Genomic DNA, 23,791 nt, shown 5'->3' on the forward strand with positions numbered 1-23,791 from the left:
CATCACCTACACTTTCTAATATAAACATCAATATAAGGGACCTATAAAGCTACAAAAAATGGAGAAAATCTTCGTGAAATTATGCATATAAGAGAAGGGAGATATCAGTCACTTGAAGAATGTTTGGCTCGTGAATACAGAATCACTCTTCGGACTATTTCTTCACAAATCTCCAATAATTTATAGTGGAAATTCATATGAACAATTGAACATGTTTTGTGTTATTTACTTTTTTTAGTCCATTTCGCAGTATGAACTGTCTTAATTTGGAACGCCTGTTTATTCTCTTGGAAAAAATTTGCATATTATGGTCTCAAATCATGTTAATTGTTTGGTGATTCATGATTGACCTTGAATCGCATTGTAATTTTGTGTTTGCCGAATTAATTTTGTGTTTATTTTGTATATGATTCTTTAAGTGAATCTTGTCGTCTTATGCTTCTATTTTATCATATCTATTGTGGTGGAAGGTTAATGTTATGCGATATCATGCTTTATCCAAAGTTGTAAAAGATGTTTTTGCAATTCAATGCTCAACTGTGGCTTCTGAATCTATGTTTAGCACAAATGGTAAAACTTTGGATCAATTTATGAGTTTTTTTAACTCCTGCTACAACTGCGGTTTTAATTTGTTGTCAAGATTGGTTGAAAACTTCAACTCAAGCTTTCAAGCATGAAGAAGAAGTTGAAGATCTTGAAGCTATTGAAGAAGGTAATATTTACTTAGCAATTATATTTCATAGTTTTATTTTAATTAAATGTTTATGAATACTAACTATATAAATGTTATTTAATTTGTAGAAATTAGTTCTGATCCTGAAATTGCATAATCTCTTTTATCCATATTTCAATTGGATATCTAAGGTTTTTTTGACCGAATCAAATGCACTTTGGTAAGCATATTTTTTTCCTTTTACTTTTTGCTAGTGTGTTGATTAATTTTATTGAAGTGAAAGCTAATTAATTTAACATTTGTTGATTCACTAATATGGTAAATTTTATATGTTTAGATTGATGTTTGGCTTTTACTGCCTTTGCTTTGGAAAACAAGGAATTTGTTGCGTTAAGAAGATTCAATTACAAATTGGGATGATGATTAGGGAGATTTTGCTAATGAAGTGTTGTCTTTTTTGAATTAAAGGTTGTTTGTTTTTATGGATTTGTTATTTTGTAACTTTGATTTTGTGGATTTTTTTTGCCTTGTTGTCTACCGTAACTTTTAATACTTTGATTTTATCGGGTTTTTTTAGCCTTGTTGTCTACTGTAACTTTTAATGAATGTTGTTTACTTCCTAAAAAAATATCATTTATTTCAAGTTATGTAAGATAATAAAATTTTATATTTTATTATTTTGTAAATTAAATTTTTAATTTATTTTTTAGGACTTAAACTATTAGATATTTATCCGAATCACCGAAAAATTATATTGGATTGGACCGGAACCGAATCTCCGAATCCCCGAACTGGACTGGACTGAAATTTTGGGGCAATTCAATTCTGGAGATTTATTCTTTCAATCCAATTCTGGAGATTTCATTTTATTAATCTCCGAATTTCAATCCAATACTGGAGATTCATGAATCCCCGACTTGGACCGAACTGTGCACTGGTTCAATTGGTAGACCATATGTCAAGGGAAGGATCAGGGAGGTCTGGGGTTTAGGGATCTCCATTTGTTCAATTTATCACTCATGGGAAAGCAGGGATGGAAGCTGCTTCATAATCCGAATTCTATGGTTAGTCGCTTGTTCAAAGCTAAATATTTCGCTACTATCCCTTTTTTATCCTCCAAATTAGGCAATAATCCTAGTTTTGTTTAGAGAAGTATATGGGGATCCATAGAGCTCTTAAAATTGGGAATCAGGTGGAGAGTAGGAGATGGTAGGTCAATAAATGTGTGGAAGGACCCTTGGGTACCAAATGTAGAAAAATTCACCATAAATTCTATTGGAGTTGAAGGAATGGAGGAATTGAGGGTTAATGAATTGTTTATGGAAGGTACTAAGGTGTGGGATAAGGAGAAAGTGCAAGGATGCTTCTGTGATGAGGAAGTTCAGAAGGTGTGTGCGATTCAGTTACCTATTAGGGAAGTGGGTGATGTTCAGATCTGGCACCATACGAGGGATGGGAGATACTCGTCTAAGTCGGGGTATAGAGCAATTGAGAATGAAACACATAACAGAACGTCGGTTGAAGGGTGGAAGATGTTGTGGGAGCTAAACATTCCTCCTAAATGGAAATCTTTCGTTTGGAAGTTGTGTTCGGGTTGTTTACCAACCAGAGCCAATCTCAATCGGCGACATATTCTTGTGCCATCGATTTGTGTTACTTGTGGAGAGGAGGAGGAGACTTGTCGACATTTATTCTCACTTTGTTGTTTTGCAGGTGAATGTTGGAGGGAAGCGGGCTTACTGAACCCATCAGGCAATTTTAATACAACAATACAATGGCTGGCGGAAGGCATTTCAAACGTAAACAAAGAGCTCTTGTCAAAAAGAGTCATGGTTCTGCTCGTGATATGGAGGCAGTGCAATAACAAACTATGGAATGAGGTAGAAACTACAGCAGCCGAATGCGTGAGACGAGGTTACGTGCAGTACAGGAATGGAAGGCAAAGAAACAGATGATCAACGAACCAACGGCTCCAATCTCCGTGGGTGATAGTCACACAGTAGCAGACAGGGTGGAGCACAGCAGTCCGGCAAGGATATCAACGTTGCGGAATCAACAGAAGCTACACATAAGGTTCGACGCTAGCAGTTCAGCCATATCAGTAGGCGAGGAATTGATGATCGAAGGCCAGGGGCAGACCACGACGACCGCGGAAGCTGCACAGGACATCGAGCAGCGGCGGGGATTTCAACCTCCTGTTCCGACGCCAAATAATCGCACAACAGCAGGTCCGTCTTCTTCAGCGCATCCACAGCAGGAAATAAAGTGGCGGTGTCCACGCACAAGTTATTTGAAATGTAACGTTGATGGCGCTCTCTTTCGAGAGCCTGAGATAGGGGGCACCGAAGTCTTAGTACGGGATGACACAGGTACCTTTTTGGGCTATAATAGCGTAGCTCGGGAGGGTCTGTTTTCACCTTTAATGATTGAAGCTCTAACTTTGAGAGACGACATTCTTTGGGTGATCACAAACCAATGGGTAAAAGTGGAGTTTGAATCAGACGCATTGAACGTGGTTAACGCGATTGTTAAATTACAGATAGATTTTTCAGATTTTGGTTCTATTATTCAGGATTGCAAGGTTTTACTTTCAGAAAACCGGGATTTCTCGGTATCATATGTCAAAAGATTAGCGAATGGGGTTGCTCACTTAGTTGCTAGGCACTCCCGTTTCAATGCTAATTCATCTTGTGCTTTTGTAACGCCTCTTTGACTAACTTCGGTTCTTGAACAGGACAAATTGTCCGGTTCGTTTTATTGAAAGGTTTTCTATTTTGATTCAAAAAAAAAATTGATGAACATGGAAAATTATTAAAACAAAAATAAATAATTAAGGTTTCATACGTCCAAATGATGTCTTCGCCAATAAGTTCTAGTTACTCTGAAAAAATGGCAACAATTTTATGGAAATTTTCCAACTCCCAAAAATATCGAATCTGGAAATTACTTTATTGTTTCTCAATTGTTGAAAGAATCAAATGAGACAAGAAAAGAAACCTAGTCTTTCATCTTTGAGTAGTACTTGGTTTGGTTTAAGAAATTTCGAAAAGCTTATTTTTGTAAAATTATTTCAAAGTTAAGTAAATAAAAGTCCCTTTTCGTGTTTGGATAAAATGGTAATAAATGGTTGCTCTTAATATATGTAAAATGTTTAATATGATAATTAGGTTACTTTCATGTGTCACTTATTGGGTCTTGCTATTTACCGCTTCCAAAAGGTAGGCGGAAACTCGAAGGCAGACGTAAAACGAGTTTCCTCTCCCATTCGGGAGACGGAACTCGTGTTTTCAAACCAAAAAAAGGAAAAAAACGTATTGTGTCATGAATTGGTCCTTTTCATTTGCCCTGTCTCATTCCCGACATGATTTTTCGTCTCGAAATATGATTTTGAGAAAAATTAGAGAGTTCAGAGATTATGAATGACAAAATGAGAAGTTTTGACAAATTTATATCAAAAGGGCAAAATTGTCAATATCAAGGGCGATAACTAGTATAATGGGGACGGTAAATAGCAATTCACTTCTTTTTGCTATCTTCTAGTTATATTTTCAAGGCTTAAGGTGTTATTGAGACCTGACCTATTCAAAATTTTATTATTTGGCCCTTGATTTATTATTCGGTTACATTTGGTCACTTAACTATCCCAATTGGTGAAATTTCACCCAATTTAGATGGAGACTTAACAAAATCGTTATCCCTCTCGTATGTAATGATATTTTGACATATGAGCTTGACATGCCACACGTCTTGAAGTTTATTTATGGCATTACATCCATTTGGATCCACAAACTAAAACTTCAAATTCAATTAGGATCTTAAACTATCAAAAATCATCAATCAGGTCTCTGAATTAAGCAAAAATCATCAATTGAATCCCTATCCTATTCTAAAATCAGCAAATGTGACTATTTGATATAGACTGTAATCATCTATGTGTTGGTTCAAAATGAGTTTGAAAAAAATGATCTGAAATTGTTCAACCGAATGATTTTCGATGAGACCTCAATGGATGATTTTTGTTTAGAATGAGGACTTAATTGGTGATTTTTGCTTAGTTCAGGAATCTGATTGATGATTTTGGTAGTTTAGGATCCTAATTAACTTTGAAGCCTTAGTTTAGGGAGCCAAATGGATATTATGCCTTTATTTATCACATGAACTCTCTTACATCAAAATAATTAATTAGCTTAAAAAATAAAAATAAATATCTAAACTAAAATTTATTAAATTTAGGTGTCAAAATATTGTCACGGCTAATAGAATAATAATTATATCAAATCTCCATTTAAATTGGATAAAATTACACCAATTGGGATAGATCACTGGTCATGGGCTAAGGTCATGTTCTTTATTACTTAATTTCAATAACAAGCAGTTCAGTTGAGTTTAATTTCAGCATTCAGTAATTTATCATTATTTATTATAAGGGTCAATTACATGAATATCATAATTAAGTACAAAATTACAACTAAGTCATATCACCAAATTTAATTCTTAATATGTCATTATTCTTTATATATTATGATTTTACACTATAATTTAAAAATTCTAGACTCCAATTCATAAATCATAAGCACTAAAAAAATATATTCTAGACTTCTAATTGATAAATTCCAATTCTTAAAATATATTAAAAGTACTGATTTTACTAGTTTGACATAATCTAAAATTATGACTTGACATAGTTGTAAATAGTTTTTAAAACATGAATTTCTGTGTAATTTTCCCTTATTATAATTGTAATTATTTATATATAATTTATTATAATTATTTATTTATAATTTATTATTATTATTATTTATCTATAATTTGTCATTATCTATAAATTAGATAAAATTCAGAAAATGGTAGTTTATTAAAGTATACATCGTTTAATATAAATGGACGCACATGTGATGTGTAGATGATAAGATTCATGACTGAGAAAACAGTTTGATGAATTATTTCTCAAATTTATCCAATTTATCAATGTTAGGGATAAAATTGCACCATTTTAGACGTTAGGGGTAAAATTACCCCTGACCCAAAACGTTAGGAGTATTTTTTGCACCTTACTCCGTAATTGTAGTTAAGAGTTTGTATTCATATGAAAATTTGTATTTAATTTCACATGCTTTAAATTATATGTAAATCTGTGTTTGTATGTAATTTGTATTTTTAATTTAAATTAGACTCATTTTTATTTAATTTCATAGACTTTTATTGAGCCGAGCTTTTATTTGATATTCAATTTAGTTTTATCTTCAATAATATATTTATTTATTATTATTATTATTGGAACCATTATTATTGTTATTATTAAATTCGGTAGCATTCAATTAAGTTAAGTAGCATTCGGTTAAATTCAGTTCAGTTCAGTTTATTTCAGTATTTAATAGCATTCATTTCAATTCAGTTATTTTTAGTAATAAAGAACATAGTCTAAATGTGACCAAACAATAGATTAATGATCAAATATTTGGATAGGTGGAGAGCGAAACAGTGGTTTAAGCAAATTTTCTACGGAAGCTGTTTAAGATAACGTGGGCCTTATTATAAGCTTGTAATCAAGGCGCTGCTGACCATCTTGTCACAACAATCGTCAAACACCGATGGGTTAGTAATGCTGAAGGTCCTAAAACTTTAACCAATATAATAGAAAAGACACAAAACTTTAATTTAGTAACAATCGTACCCAGAATTTGTAAAGTAAATCACCAGAAAACACAAACCGATCCAGCAAATTTGGAGCCTTTAGTCTCTGTTAGGTTAGTGTATAAATAAGTAAAATGTGGAAACACCAAATCAAAAGAAAAGAAAAGAAAGAAGTGGAAAATGTCAGCTCTTTTCTTGTTTCTTTTTATTTTGATTAACCCAACAACTTCATCAGCATTAGCATCAAAAACCCTTCATGATTTACAACATCAGGCTCTGTTCCGAAGTGGATGGTGGTGCTCTTCTATGAACAACTCCACTTTGGACCACTGCCAATGGACTGGCATTACCTGCGATGCTGCTGATGGCTTCATCACTGGAATCAAGCTAGATGTGTGGGATGAATGCAATTCATTTGGATTCAACATTTCCAGCCTCAACTTCTCTTCCTTCATTCCATCCCTAATCCTGCTGGATCTGAGTTTTAATGAACTTCGTGGGAGCATTCCATCTGAAATAGGTATGCTTTCAAACCTCATTTACTTACGCTTAAATAATAATCGTCTAACTGGGGATTTACCCTTTGAAATTGGTAAACTTACTCAACTTTTGGAGCTTGATGTTTCATATAATCAACTAACTGGTTCCATCCCTCCAGCTCTAGGGAATCTAACTCATCTTCAATCTTTTATTCTTACTACCAATAACTTCACTGATCAATTACCTTCTTCGTTTGGTAATTTGATCAATTTAGAAACTCTTTACCTTAATGATAACCAGATCAATGGTTTTATCCCTTCCCAAATTGGAAATTTGAACAGTCTCCGTCATTTAGTTATGTCTCATAATAATCTCATAGGTTCAATACCTTCTTCAATTGGTAATTTGACAAATTTGGAAACCCTTTATCTTACTAATAACCACATCACTGGTTTTATTCCTTCCCAAATTGGAAATTTGAACCTTCTTCGTGATTTAGTTATCTCTTTTAATAATCTCACCGGTTCAATCCCTTTTTCAATTGGTAATTTGACAAATTTGGAAACCCTTTACCTTCTTCATAACCACATCACTGATTTTATCCCTTCTCAAATTGGAAATTTGAATCCGCTCCGTGGTTTAATTATGTCACATAATAATCTCACCGGTTCAATACCTTTTTCAATTGGTAATTTGAGAAGTTTGGAAATCATTAACCTTAATCATAACCACATCACTGGTTTTATCCTTCCGCAAATTGGAAATTTGAACCTTCTTCGCGATTTAGTTTTATCAGGTAATAATCTCACAGGTTCGATACCTACTTCAATTGGTAATTTAACATATTTGGAAACTCTTTACCTTGGTAATAACCGCTTCACTGGTTCTATACCTTCTTCAATTGGAAATTTAAAACAATTATATTACATGAATATCAGCCACAATAATCTGTCAGGTAAAATTCCAAGTTCACTTGCTTGCTTAGCCGACCAATATGGGACACATGTGGATCTTGAAGATAATCATTTCACGGAGCATTTTCCTAAATGTTTAAGATCTGAGAAATCCTCAGAATCCTATAATCAAAACAATTGTTGTTCATCTAATAAGATTTTGTACATCAAACTATGTATTCCCATTGCCATGTTCATTCTTGGATTTGTATTCCTTTATCTACGAAAGCACAATGCTAAAAGGTTTATCCAAGACGAGGCGACCATGTTAAGGAAGGATGGAGACTTGTTCTCTATATGGAACTTTGATGGAAACATCGCTTTTAAAGACATAATTGAAGCTACTCAAGACTTTGACATCAGATATTGCATTGGCACTGGTGGCTATGGCAGTGTTTACAGAGCTCAACTTCCTACAGGCAAAGTTGTTGCCTTGAAGAAACTCCATCTATTGGAAGCTGAGGATCCAATCTTCGACAGATGTTTCAACAATGAGATCGAAATGCTAACACAAATACGCCATAGGAACATTGTCAAGCTTTATGGATTCTGTTTGCATAAAAGATGCATGTTTTTGATATACAGTACATGGAAAGAGGTAGCTTATTTTGTGTGTTGAGGAACGATGATGAAGCTGTGGAATTGGATTGGAATACAAGAGTTGAGATTGTGAAAGCAATAGCACATGCTTTAGCATATATGCATCACGATTGTAACCCACCAATTGTTCATCGCGACCTGTCAACCAACAACATCCTGTTGAACTCTGAAATGAAGGGCTTTGTATCTGATTTTGGGACAGCTAGGCTACTTCACCCTGATTCTTCCAATCAAACTATTATTGCTGGTACCTACGGTTATATTGCTCCAGGTCAACTTCTTTACATATATCATTAATCTTTTGTTCTTTGTAATTGATTCTAATCTTTTGCTAAAGTTTCTTTTCTCATCCTCAGAGATCGCCTACACCAGGGCAATGACAGAAAAGTGCGATGTGTATAGTTTCGGAGTTGTAGCATTGGAAATATTAATGGGAAAACATCCAAGAGATCTCATTTCATCATCTTCTATGACCAGTGTTATGCTAAGTGAAGTACTTGATGAACGTCTACCGCCTCCGAGAAGTAAAAGTGACATTCAAGATATAACAGTTGTTTTTTTAATTGGATTGGCCTGCTTGAATGATAAGCCCAAGTCTAGACCAACGATGATATGGGTGTCTCATCAGTTTCTATCAGGTAGAAGATCAATAACTTGCAAGCCTCCTCATGAAATTTCACTATGGGAGATGAAGAATTGCAGCAAGCATGTAATAGGTGAAGTTTCTTGCCAACAAGGTGATCTTGATATCGAAATCGGAATAGTTTTTTGAGCTAATGCACATGTACTCAATTTTCTTAGTCTTATAAATTCATTAATATTTTTGAGCTAATGCACATGTACTCAATTTTCTATGAAATGAAATCCATAGGTTCTAAAGCTTTCGGCCTTACAGAAAGGAAATCCATAGGTTCTAAAGCTTCAACATTGAATCAAGTGAAGTTCAGTACTTCTTGATTGAGAGAGAACCAACACTGTCTATATAAATCCGGTTGGAAATCCAAACTCTAAATTCTCCAAACCTCCCAAACTTGATGGTATTATGCCTGATAACTTGTTGTATGAGATATTTTAGCAACTTCAGATTTTTCAGAGTGCCTAAAGTATCAGGAATTTCTCCTAAAAGTTGATTGATTGATTGATAAATCTAGAAGGGTATACATACGGAGGTGTTGGTTAGGATGATTTTGCTTCAAATGCTTTCCAAATCAATTCCAAGTCAGGATAGTTTACTTGGACTTCAGAAGTAGACCTTCCAAGATAAGAAATCGCATTATATGATAAGTCCTGATGATAGCCGATCATTCCGCCAAGTTTGCCTATAGTAGCTTGTATATTTCCACTTAACTTGTTGTGAGAGGGGTCTAGAATTTGAATAAGAGTAAGATTTGAGAGATTTCCTGGAATAGGCCCTTCAAAGGAGTTGTTCCTTAGATTCACAATTTGCAGAGAGGAAATTTGAGAGAGAAAACTTGGATGTATTGCTTATGGGCCATTGTTAATTTCAATAATAATGTTATATATAGCCCATTTTCTGGTTTGATAGATTGTTCAACGTGGCTCTTTGTTTATTTTATTATTTTTCGTGGTTTCAGTGGCGGAGCTAGAATTTCATTTTGCGGTTCGGGGTAATTTTCCAAAGTCTAGCCCATTAGGGCTGAGCAAATTTTTTTTGGCCTCCAGCATGATAAATTTGTTGACTAAAAAGTTAAAAGTGTCTAACGTGAAAATCGTAGACATATTTAATTTTCTACAAGTTCAACGCTAATTTTTTAAATTAAAACCTGTAAATTCAATTCCAAACCCAAAATCTCTAAATTAAATCCTCAAATCAAAACCTTTAAATTAAAATCTCTAAATTTAAACATATCAAAACCCCTTAATAATAATAAAACCCCTAAATTAAAACCCTTAAAGAATATTCACATTATAATTTAAGGAAAAAAATTCAAATTAGATAAAAACAATGATAAAAAAAGTAATAAAATTTAATATTTACATTTTGATTTAAGAGGCATTTAAGGGAGTTATAGGGGAAAATAAAAAATTATAATGGATATAAAATCGTGAAAAATGGGCATTTAAAGGAGTCAAAGGGAAAAAGAAAAAAATTATAATAAGATATAAAATGATGAGCAAACCAAGTACTACTTGGGTTAAAGAAGAGTTATTACCTCTTCCAACTTAATTTTCTGTTATACAATTACGTCTTATATTACAAGGATAAATATAAATCTCTTAGGAGGACTATCCGAGGCTGGAGCACTATTTCTTAGGGTTGGTGCTGGGAACCGGGAGAGGGCTCTGGCCTCTCCGGGCCCCGGGTTGTCTCCTCCCTTGAGTGGTTTAATTGTTGTGGTAAGTAGTTGCTAATTTTTAGGTGTTTTAGTTCATCATGGAATCATGAGAACGTCTTTCATGTAGTTGTTTCTGTTAGTTACTCAGTTTTTTTTTTTTTTTTTTGCTATATTTAAGAAATTTAATCAGTCGAAATGAAATATTATCTTTCAACAAATTGGTATCATAGTAAATATTCTTAAGAGGCCCGTGATTGAAATAATTTCTTCTCTTTTTTCCCCTCACCTTCTTCTTTCATGGATTCAGAAACTCCTTTCACTATGTTAAATAAATTGAGGACTTAATTGAACCTAACTTATTTTATTGAATTAAAACTTAAATTTTACAAGATTTATCTCACCACTATCTCGTACACATACTCACCTAGACTTTCATCTTTTTTTATTTTTCTTTCTACATACTACAAACATATCCATCCTCTATTTATATTATTTTCTAGTGGGTTACCACTTTAATTTTAGACACAATTTTATGTCGGTTATCTTACAATTATATATTGACCACATATTATATAAATTCTTTAATTATTGAAATATCTAGATACTATATATTAATCTAGAAATACATGGTTATAGCTAGATTATTCTAATAAAGTCGATGATGACTTTAATTCAATACTCCCCCTCAGCACCGACTTATAGCTCATATGTGCTAACCATTCCAAACTGCTTTTCTGAAATTTTCTTTGCATTTTTCCATTTCTTGCTTAAAGATGCTTCTGTGAGTGTTGTAGGCTCTTTTATTGTAACTTCTTCAATCACTTGTATTCCTTTACCAAATACGATTTGTTCACGCTCCTCTTTATTTATGACACGATTGGATTTTTCCACTCCGTTAGAATTGCCGCACTCTTCTTTGTTGGTCTCCCTCGACCTACATCGCCACAACGCATACGTGTAATTTTTATTCGGTTGTTGTCGTCGACCTTCTGTCCAATATTGCCAAGCCTTTCCTAGCTAGCTAATTCACTCAAACTCTTAACTAGAGCTTCCAACAATACTATCTCGTTGATGATTGTCTTCTTAATGAACCTTTGTTGATTGTAAGCGCCTTGCTTACATTTCCTCAACATAACATTTCCATCTTTAGCTATATTCGCTTTGTGCTCCACTATCTGCTTTGGCTTCTGAACCTTAGGCATCTGCATTAGCGTAGACTTCACCCTCTCCTTGGGTGACAACCATTTTGGTGAACCGGTTGTCTTAGTCTTCACCATCTTCCCTTTCGTGACATTGTCTTTGTCATTGCTTGTTGTTGACGCTTCACCTCTCCTTTGACTAGTGGCGCTTCGCATAAAGCTGGTGACTCCTGTTGAGCATCTCTTTTGTTCCTTTCTTCATTGGAAGGCTCCTCGAGTTGTTCCTCATCACCACTATGATATTCAACCATTTGTTTAGAGTTGAGGAGCTGAAGGCAACCTGGCTGCCTCATTAGTTCCTCCTCATTTTGCTGCCCAGCAGCAAACGCTTGCTCTTTCTTTCCATCTGCTATGGATGATCTAACTGGATCACATATCATCGGCTCTACCATGGCACTTGAAGCCTGAAAGTCCCATTCTTCTTCGCTTCCTTCTTGAGTGTGTGTGGATGTAACGACGTTGCTTTCTACTTTCTTGTACCAACAATCTCGTGTATAGTGGCCTCATTTTCCACAAACATAGCACTGATTGTTCTTTTGTCGATACGCCTTCTCGTCCTCTTCATTATAGTTGCGAGTGTGGTGAGCTCCCCCTTGTTGCCAACTCCTTCTTTATGGACTTTTCTGCCATCTGTCTTCTTTAGATCTTTCTCTGAATCTCGGTCTCGCGGTTGTTGGATCTTTTCTCTCTTTATTACTAAAAAGAGCTTTATCTTTATCATTAATTGAGACCTTAGACATTTGTTTGTCCAGTTCCTCTTGATTAGCCAAAATATTTTCCAATTCATTTAAATTTGGCTCTTTAGCCCATCCACGGGTTGATGTGACAAGTGCGTTAAATTCTGGACGCAACCCATGAACTATAATTCTTCTAATCCTAGTTTCGGTGATTTTATTTTCACGATCCAATTTTGAAATTTCTTTACATAAAGTTTTAACTTTAGTAAAATATTCACTCACTGTCATATCTTGTTGCGAGACTGATAGTAACTCGTTCTCGAGTTGTTGGAGATTGGCATCATTTTTCTTTGCAAATAATTCTGCTAGAGTGTCCCATGCGTCCTTTGGGGTTTTGACATCCTTGATGCGTTGCGGCAAATCGTCCTCCACCGAAATTGATAAAGCATACATAGCTTTACCACACTTGACCTTCCATTTCTTAAGTCATTTTGTTCCGTCGGAGGCGCTGTTTCGTTTCCTCCAACAATCTCCCACAAATCTTGGCCGAGCAGATAAAATTGCATACGAGTACTCCAAGTACTATAATTATTATTATTATTGAGTTTTTTCAGAGTGCTTACCGAGGTAGACATGTCTGCCATGACGACTTGGTTATCTCCTTTAATCAACCAAGTAGATTTGGTCACCGACAAATAATTTCCACAGTCCCGGACTGCGTGCTAAAAAATACCTCGTACCACCACGATCCCAGATTGTGAACTTTCGAAGCACTCGACTCCCGGTCCCTGACCGCCTGCTTGCACTCGACCACGTACCGGTCCCTGACCGTCCGCTCTGATACCACTTGTTAAATAAATTGAGGACTTAATTGAACCTAACTTATTTTATTAAATTAAAACTTAAATTTTACAAGATTTATCTCACCACTATATCGTACACATACTCACCTAGACTTTCATCTTTTTTTATTTTTCTTTCTACATACTACAAACATACCCATCCTCTATTTATATTATTTTCTAGTGGGTTACCACTTTAATTTTAGCCACAATTTTATATCGGTTATCTTACAATTATTGACCACATATTATATAAATTCTTTAATTATTGAAATATCTAGATACTATAGATTAATCTAGAAATACATGGTTATAGCTAGATTATTCTAATAAAGTCGGTGATGACTTTAATGCAATACACTGCTCTAGTACAATCAGTCTTTTATGGTAACGGTTTTCAGATCTGGGAAGCCAAGATGGAGGCACATCTAGAGTCAAGTGATCTCCGGGAAGGCGTTGAGGAGGACTACGAAGTTCCTCCATTACCTCCAAATCCAACTATGGCGCAGATAAAGTATCAGAAGGAGAAGCAATTAGGAAAATCGAAGGCAAGAGCTACGTTGTTTGTTGCAGTCCCCCTTGAAATCTTTGTTAAAATCATGACATTTAAATCAACCTTAAAAGTTTGGGATTTCATGAAAAATGAGTATAAAGGAGATGAAAGAATTAAGAGAATGCAAATTCTCAGCTTGATAAGAGATTTTGAGCTCGAGAAGATGAAGGATTCTGAGACGATGAAGGAGTATTCTGATAGATTGATTTCCATTGCAAACAAAGTAAGGCTACTTGGTTCTGAATTTTCTGATTCCAGATTAGTTCAAAAAATTCTTGTAACTGTTCTTGGGAGGTTTGAAGCAACAATTTCCTCTGTGGAAAATACTAAAGATCTGTCAAAAATCAGCTTGGCAGAATTGTTGCATTCTTTGCAGGCACAAGAACAAAGAAGGTTTATAAGGTCTGAAGGGTCTGCTGAAGGTGCATTAGTTGCAAGATCTCAGTTCAGTCAAGGAAGAAAATGGAAGAAGAATGAGAAAAACAAGAAAGGAAACTTAGATTTTGACTCTCCTACAACCAGTAAAGAAAAAAACTATGTTTTTCCTCGTTGTAAACACTGTGGAAGGAAGGGTCATCCATCTTTCAAATGATGGAGACGAACAAATCAGCAATGTGTGAAGTGCCAGAAAATCGGGCATCATAAAAGAATTTGCATGATCAACACTCAACAATAACAATAAGTGAATTTGTAGCAAAAGGATGTTGCTCAGGTAGCGGGTAAATTTCATAAATGGTGTACAACATTTGCCCCATTTCACACTTTGGTATACAACCTTTAATTTGTCTCACTAATATGTACGAACCTATATGTGACCTCCCACTTTGGTGCACAACAGGTAGAAATGACATGTTTAACCTGTTAAAAAGTCAAATTGACCCACCCAATATTAGATTTTTCCCTTTCTCTCTTCTCCAGTTCGATGTTCTACAAAAAAGCTTCCTTCCGATCTCAAAAGGTAGCGTCTTTCTCCTAAACAAATTCAACTTCTCCAAATTCGTTTTTATTTCTTTCGCTTGTTTGGGTACTCGTTTTTTTTTTGTGAATTAAGATGTGGGTTTGTTGAATTTTCGTTTTTAGATTAAGGTCTGCTTCAGTTTATTGTGTTGTAATTTTGATTTTGGGAGTAATCAATCGAATTTGTTACCTGCCTTTTATTTTTTTTATTTTTTTACTAGTTATGATAGTCTGTTTTTTTACAGGAATTTTTCTTTTTTGTCTTCCACCATTTGAGAGCATGTAGAGAATTTCACCACAGAATTGGCCAATTAATAAGATTTGCCAAGGCTCAAAATTCATCATTTGATATGATTTCTTCTCTAGGACATTGTCCTTGTTTCTAGAAAAGCCTCGGCGTGGAGTATATATGGTGATGGAAAACTGAACTTGAAAGAGAAGAATAAGAAAGTGCGATGAATTGAAAATGGGGAAGCAGAAGTTGAGGATGAAGGCGGTGATATACGCGCTGTCACCGTTCCAATAGAAGATAATGATAAGGCTATGGTAGGATCTGCCTACTAAAATCCATCACAAAGTCTCCGAGTACCGGATCAACGTCGCACTCTTTCCTCCATTAATTAATATGACTTGGTGAACGTAATGAAGAATATATATAAGTAAGATAATATGGATTAGCACTCGTCGAGTTATTAATTAATTTCAAATGGATTGACCATTCTAATCTAAGAGTGGGGCTAGTTTCTGTAAATAAAATAGTGGGCGAATTGAGTTCTACTGAATATGGAAATTTCTACATACCTACTTAGATTTGGAACAAGTGGTCTCATTTTAACATTTCTTAATTATTAGTTTATTTAAATAATACTACCAACTTTTCATATGTCCTTTCTGGGTTACATTCATTTTCATTTTCTCAAATTTTAGCTTCCATTCTTGTTCATTTTCCATTTTTTGTTTTGATTTTGGCATACGGAGCAGCAGGATTTGGAGAAAATGATGATCGGATGCTTGAAAATGAGGTGTTGGATACGAGCCTTGGCGGATTCACCGGCATCGATGGAAAAAATTGGAGGAAGGGAATGGGTAAGGATGACATCGTTTGGGCAACCTCGTAGACCTTGCATCACAAGGGCAGGGAAGTGTAGGAAAAAAGGAAATTCAAGAGTAATGATGTCAACGAGAGAATGGGATTATTGTATTATACTTGGGTATTGATGGGAGGTAGGGAAGAGTTCCACGGTGAACTAGAAGCCTAGAAAGAGAGGAGTGTGAGAGAGAAAGTATTTGCATAAATAAAATAAATGAAAGAGAGAGAGTATATCTTTTCTATTTAGGAAGTAAATCCATAATAGAGTATTTTGGTAATTGCATATATGGTGGACCCATTTTTATTAACGAGGGAAATGAAAACTGCTGAGGTTGCGCGTTGACCGGTCATTTTTACCTACTATACAACATAATGAGAGGTCACATATAATGTCGTATATTTTAATTTGACAAAATGAAGGTTGTACACAAAAATGTGAAATAGGCAAACTTTGTACACCACGTATGAAATTTACACCTCATGTAGCTAATGAAGAAGACGATGAGCAACTCTTTGTAGCTTTTTGTTTTTCAACATGAAATTCAAGTGAAAAATAGCTCATTGATAGTGGTTGTATAAATCATATGACCTTTTATTGTGATCTCTTCAAGGAATTGGACACTACTTCAGTTGTTTCCACATTGAAGATTAGAAATGGATAGTATATTGCAATCAAGGGAAAAGGCACAGTAGCAATTGAAAGTATTTTAGGTACAAAGCTTATCAAAGATGTGTTATTTGTACCTAGTATTAATAAAAAATTCTTAAGTGTTGGGCAATTGATTCAGAAAGGTCTCAAAGTTATCTTTGATCAAAATCAAAGTTTGATTAAGGATGCACTAGGCAATGGTTCAGTTAAGATGAAAGGGAAGAGTTTTGCACTTGATCCATTCGAGGAGGAGTAACCATCCTTCTTTCCATAAGCATTTGAACCCTGTCAATTTGGTGTAAAATATGTTTTTTCTTACCAAGAATATGTCCAAAGACCTCTTTATTCCAAATGCCAACAACAATTTTAAAATTGGAAGCTCTACTAATAGGATCATGGATTGGGTTCCAATTATCACGAACAAAATTCCTAAAATCCAGGTGAATTTCCCAAGGTAACATGTACCGAAAGGGCCTTTAGGAGCGGATACGATCACTGCCTAAAAGCCGGAAGAGAATCGAACAATGATCTGAGCTACAAAAGGGGAGATTAATAACTGAAGCCTTAGGAAAGGCAATCATGTCATTCTCATTTGCATACATTTTATTAGGATGAGCAAACACAGTATTCCTATGCCAAGTATACCAGTGACCAGAGCCATCTAAGTCAAAAACTCAACAATCATCCATCAGATGTCGACGATGAATACATCAATTAATGTAGTTTTTCCTCCCTCCTCAATGGTGAGAAATTGAATAAATGCCATTGGAATCCCCCATAATAAACCATGGTCCAGTACTAGTTTGACTAATGTGAAACAGATCCTCCCAAAGAAGTTGACGGCAATCGTAAACAATAGTTAACAGACAATACTCTAAACCATTTTTTTTCAAGGAACAATGAATACATTGATTATACATAGAGATATGAGTCACTACAATAATACTAGGTTGCTAGAGAATCCAAATACCTCCAGCCCTACCTTACGCTTCAGAATGGATGTAACTATAGCCCCGAAACTTAGACAAAATGCCATCTGCACGACTACCACTCACTTGAGGCTGCATATATAATAGAGACACAACAAGGATTAAATTGTTTAATTAAATCTTTAAGATCGATAAGGGAAGACTAAATTGCCGCTCCACGAACATTCCAACAGAGCAAATCCATAACAAAAAGCTGTTAGGAATTAAAAAAACCAGAATTAGATCAAATATTTCTGAGCAGCACCTGATACACCAGATAAGCCCCCAAAAATAACATTGTCAGCCTTACCACTAGCCACTTTCTTTTGAATTTTACTCGAATTCTTCCCAATTTTCATAGAGATCTTCTTAGATAAGCCTTTTTTGTCCAACACCTTATTCAGTTGACCATGGCCAAGATTAGGGCCGCCAGTAAGAGGAGTAGAATGCACTTCTTGGTAAACACGATTATCCACTTCAATAGCTTCGTTCCTATCATCAAACAGAGTATCGGGATATCCCAACTTGATTCTTGTAGATGAGTCCTTGGCTTGATCATTCTATTTCTTATTTGTTTGTTATGGTACAATAATAGCCTCTTCCTCAGTAAGAGCCCCAAAACGAGAATTATTGATAATTTTATCCTGCAAGAGTGTTGCAGACCCCCCAGCTTCCATCCAGCTTGTAGACCCCCACCAGCGTGAGCACTCAAGACATCAATAGGGCCAGTCGTTTGTGACTTATTGTTGCATCATCTTTGTGCTGGCTTCTTGGCCACCATCCAGGATCCATAACGTTAACTACCTCCTATTTAATAATCATCTTGTTATTCAGGTCTATGGGGGACATTCTCAACTCCATTCTCAATCACTTTGGAAGGGCAACAATCCATATTATGACCATACATACCACAATCAAAACAAATATTATGCAATCCTTCATACTCAATGGGAAAAATGGTACGTGTAATTTTATATTTTGGAAGAAGAGGTTGAGACAAGTCAATCTCAACGCTGTCTCTTGCAAATTTACCTCGTTCAGTTTCCACAATCTTCTTATCCATATGATGAATTTTGCCTACCATATTACCAAGTTGGGAGATAAAGTGTTCATTATAGTATTTGCTGGGGAGGCCAGGAAAACGAACCCATGTAATAATTTTTTGACATAATCCTCTGTCGGGTTGAAATTGGGAATCCATGGCCGAATGGCTAAGCAATGGTTAGGAATAATGTATGGACCTCTTGTAATATCATTCTGATAATAAGTGTAATTGTGGAATTTAATTGCGTAGTAATCGTTCTCAAGATCAAAGATATCAGTAGTGCCTACATGAACCCATAATTGTTTTAATTTCTTAGAGAGATAATGGAAACCCACTCGCTTTCCCATGATATTAACAATCAAAGACCATTTCCAACGACTCATAAAAGCCTCGTATCTTCTTCCAATAGTCTAATTGTTGGACATTTGGGATCTTCATCATCCTCAGCTTCCACATCTGATTGAGGCTCAAATGCGTAGATCTTAGCCTCTTCATCCCGACATCAATTCCATGGTTTCATCATCAACAGTCTGCCCAATTAAGGAATGTTTATATGAAATCTTCTTTATGGCTAGTGATTCAACTGTGGTTTTAGGGTTTTTGTGATTCGTCTTCGAGACCCATTATTACCCTTAGCTTTTTTTTTTCTTACTCCGACCAGTCGGAGAAGATGTTGCCACTACTAGTCTCCATTTTTTATTTTTGTTTTATGAGAATAAAAATTTAATAAAATAAAATAGATTGAAACAGTTTGTCGATGACTAATGCCTATGTAATCCAACATATATAAGAACCATTGAACCACAATCATATTTTCCTAACAATATAATACAAATGCCTAAGACACATATGTCAATTTTTGGGTAAAATACATACATGGTGTATAACCTTTATCCCAAATCACACTTTGGTGTACAACCAAAATTTTGTCGTACTAAACCGTACGAACTTCAGGTGACCTCCCACTAAAGTGTACAACCGGTTTTTGTGACCGATCAACGATGGTCAACTATGCCACGTCAGCATTTTTCATTGTAGAATTAAAAAAATGGAACTCACTCTTTATGGAATGACTAATATAGCCTCATTCCTTATAAAATTACTAAAACATCCTCATTTTCTTCCTTCAACTCCTCACTCCCATTTCTCTCTACATCTTCTTCTCTACCACCTCCATTTCTGTCCATCTTCTCTCATATTCTTACTTATTTGCACTTTGGACACATCTCTCCAAATTTTCACTTTTTTTCAACAATGACAATCATCAAAATTACAAGTTTTCTAATAGATAGATACTCCACTTCCCATTTTACAAAATCTTCAGAGCTATCTCTCTTTTTTTACTTCCAAGATTCCACCCTATATTTACTTCCTTATTATTATTATTATTTCATTTTTTCCCTAATTCCATTGATCGTTGCAGTACCACTGAAGACTAGGAGGTTGCTGTTCGGAGAGAAATTACAAGCCGTCGTTTTGTGAACTGGAAAAAGTTGAATGATGATGTAAACGGTGGTGGCGGAGACTTTACTAACTGTTGATTGTCTTAGATCTCTCCAGATGATGAAATTGCCGGATTAGGACTGTTATCTTCGTTCAGAATAGCGCTGGAATCGCTATCCGATGACCCATCTTTCAAGTCCGGGAAAAGAGTTGCTATTCCCGATCCATTGCTAGTGTTTCTCTTGGTTAAGGTCTCGTAATTGAGGTCACTCGTCGTCTTTCCTAAACCCGCCAAAGAACCTAGAATCAACGGTGGCTCGTCGTCTTTGTCATCAGATTCCGTCGTAATGATCTCTTCTTTAACTGAAACAATACTCTCCGTCATGTTGTGATCTTCATTCAGCTTCATCTTTAGCTCTCTTATCTGTAACACAAATGAAGGAATGTTAAAAATCTATGTTGAAAATTATAGATCTCTCGAAATTCGAGTGAATTGAATAAAAACACACTTGACTCTTTGAGTAGAGCTTCATTGTCATGTCGGAGAGAGTCGTAATTGCCCTTAAGTGAATCGTACTCGGCAGTGGAGCCTACTATGTTTCTTCCACGATGAGGAAGCAAGGTCGGCAGTGGAGACTGGTTGCAGAAGATGAAGCCGGCGGTGGAAACAGGGAGAAGATGAAGGTCAGCGGTGGAGTGATCCGATTTTTTTAGAAAGGAAAAGAGAGAAAGGATTTAGAGAGAGAAAGGAAAAGAGTGAGAGAAAGGTGTTCCAAGAAGGAGATATGGATATTTTAATAATTTTATAATAGATGGTTAATTTTTTACTTTCTAAAGTAGTTAAATTGTTGATGTGTTATAGTTGATCAGCGTTGACCGGTTATAAAAATCGATTGTACACTTTAGTGAGAGGTCATCTGAAGTTTTGTACAATTTAGTGTGATAAAATTTTGGTTATACACCAAATTGTGATTTGGGGTAAAGATTATACACCACGTATGTAATTTACGGCAAATGTTATACATCACGTATACCCAGGGACGGATCCAAGATTTTTAATTAGTGGGGGCAAATCATGTATGCAAAATAGAGATAAGGTGCAAAATATCCCTAATGTTTACATGTAGGATTTTACCCATAGCGTTTAAAATAGCACAAATTTACCCTTAACACTGGTAGCTAAGAGCAATTTTACTCTCAATATTGACAAATTGGGTCAATTGGAGAAATTATTCATCAATTTGTCTTCTCTGTCATGAATCTTGTCATGTACACTTTACATGTGCGTTATTTTATTACTCATTACTAAAAGATCACAAATATATGATTAAACGTGAAAAAGTTTTAATAAATTTTTTTTTAAAAATATACTATATTTTGTACGATTTGGACGAAAAAATTCAAATATTTCATCGAATTTAAAAATATTAATCTCCAATTTTATTATTAAATCATAAAAATATTATTTTTTTAGAATCAACTTAATTAAGTGCAATTTTGATACAGAATAAGGAACAAAATATTTATGTTTTATAGTACTATCTGATGTAACTTGCAGAAATACAATTGCTCTGGCCTATTTTAAAAATTAAGTAACAAATTGTATATAGCACTAGTTCAAATACTTAATTGACACAATTGAAGAATAGAAAGCCTTGTAAAACTAGTTCAGATACTTAATTCAAATCAATATTTCCTAGTTCAAGGTTTTATCCAGTTCACTTGGCAATTAGCAAATTAGTGGTGATTGGTTCTAGAATATTCAAATTTAGGATTTTGACAGAGAATTTGAGAGTTGGTTGAAGATGACCACCATTAAATCATCCACTTAACAGGCACGCCATTTAATAAAAAGTTGATGATTTAGAGTTATTATTTTTCTATTTTTTCTTACGTTTACTTAAACAAAACGATGTCGTGCCTATTAAGTGGAACGGCACCGTTTTCAAAAAGAAATTAAAAGTGAAACCTAAATCAGCTTTTTTTAACCTTTGGAAGCAAACTAGACACTCAAAAACAGAAGCATTTCAATGCCAACAATAGAGGCAAACTCCAAAATTCCAAACCATACTATTTGGGATTTTAAAAAATTCTAAAATTTAGTGGGGGCAAATATCCCTATTACCCCCACTGTAGATTCGTCCATGCGTATACCTGTCAATTTTTTGAAGAGAGTAAAATAAAAGTTGGAAATTGTGAAAGTGGAAGCAATCAAGATGAGATAAGGTTGTATTCTATCTCCCGTAGTGGTGGAAGCAATAATTAATTGGGATCAGCACTACCGTATATATAGTCACAACTTATGTTTCTCATTATTATTTTTGTACGGATCTAAAGTAAAGACATTTCTTTTTTGTCTTTTCTAAAAAGTAAATTATTTCTCCATTTTTTTAGATAAGAAGTAGTATTCAATTAAAATATAATCATTTTAGTTTAACTTCAGCTGCAAACCAACTACAAAACAAACAAAATAATCTTTTTCATGTTATTTATCTTTTAACTTTGAAGCATGCATATATTAAAATTAGAAGAAACAAAACCGTAATTAAACAAGTCATTGTAGGTAATAGTTTTCAAGGATGATTTTACTAGAAACATAAAACAAAATGCTTTTCTGATTTCGCAATTTCCTCTACCCATGTTTGATAAAAAAAAAATAATAATTGTAAGCAAGCAATTTCGTCTTCTAAAATGAATCAAATAATTAAAAAGAATAAAGATATTTGTGAAAACGAGAAGTGTGTATTTAAAATTCAATGTGCTTATTAGTCCACGTGTTTTCAAATACTTCTCTGAAGACAGCCTTCGGCTAATGAAAATATCTGAAGTCCTGACTTTGGTCAACTTGGACCAAGACCAACTATTATCATAGGTCTGAATTGACTTAAGTCCATTTGAGGTATTCGGATCATAGCAGGACTTTTTGACGGTATCATAAGAACTTCTATAGTGGACCGGGTGCAATGGACCTAATCAATGAAAAAAGAGAATCATGCTACCTCATTGGAAGATGATTGGTGTAAGAAAAGAAAGTGCATAATTATCACGTTTCTATTGGTAAGGTCCAATGGACCGGGACCATAATAGAATTTCTCCTGTATCATTTATTGAAAAAATATATATCATTTTGTCTTTAAGTCACAACCATTTATTATATTATTATAGTCAAATTAAACACTATTTATCAATAAACTAAATACTAGTAATATCTATTAACAATAAGTAATTGCAACAGTTACTAATAACAAATAAAAATTAACCGACTGTTACTAGTTAAATTATAGAGGCCTTTTATTAATTATTGCCACCTGTTTCAAATCAAATCAAAGATTTATTTCAGCTTTCCAAAATTCATTCCATTTTGAAAGGCACGTTATTGAAAGAGAAACCGATAGCAAGAACCACCAAAAATTATCCCGCTAAGATGATACTTTTATATTACTAGAATCTTATAAATGAGTAATATTTATTTTCTCTTTATTTTGTGGTTTTTTTTTTTTTTTTTTTTTTTTTTTTTTTCATAATTGGTCACTAACTTTAGTATCATCAAATTAGAATGGGGTAAATTTCATCAATGGTGTACAACTTTTGACCTATTTTACACTTTGGTGTACAACCTTCATTTTGTCTCATTAATATATACGACCTTATAGATGACCTCTCACTTTGGTGTACAGCAGGTAAAAATGACCGGTCAACGCGCCACCTCATCATTTTTCAAATCCTAAAAA

At 34.6% G+C, this 23,791-nt stretch overlaps 1 long non-coding RNA gene and 1 pseudogene across 1 annotated transcript; one reads left to right on the forward strand and one right to left on the reverse strand.

The window, feature by feature from the left end:
- Positions 1–6,350: 6,350 nt before the first annotated feature.
- On the forward strand, positions 6,351–9,819 carry LOC136219285 (probable leucine-rich repeat receptor-like protein kinase At1g35710; annotated as a pseudogene).
- A 10,066-nt stretch (positions 9,820–19,885) lies between these two features.
- On the reverse strand, positions 19,886–21,018 carry LOC136219291 (uncharacterized). The gene is made up of 2 exons (XR_010684119.1): positions 20,570–21,018; positions 19,886–20,484 (listed from the first exon to the last, which is right to left on the reverse strand). It is a non-coding gene; the product is annotated as an uncharacterized lncRNA (long non-coding RNA).
- Between the last annotated feature and the right edge of the window lie 2,773 nt (positions 21,019–23,791).

This window comes from Euphorbia lathyris, chromosome 2 (genome assembly GCF_963576675.1).
Source record: "Euphorbia lathyris chromosome 2, ddEupLath1.1, whole genome shotgun sequence".
Taxonomy (NCBI): domain Eukaryota; kingdom Viridiplantae; phylum Streptophyta; class Magnoliopsida; order Malpighiales; family Euphorbiaceae; genus Euphorbia; species Euphorbia lathyris.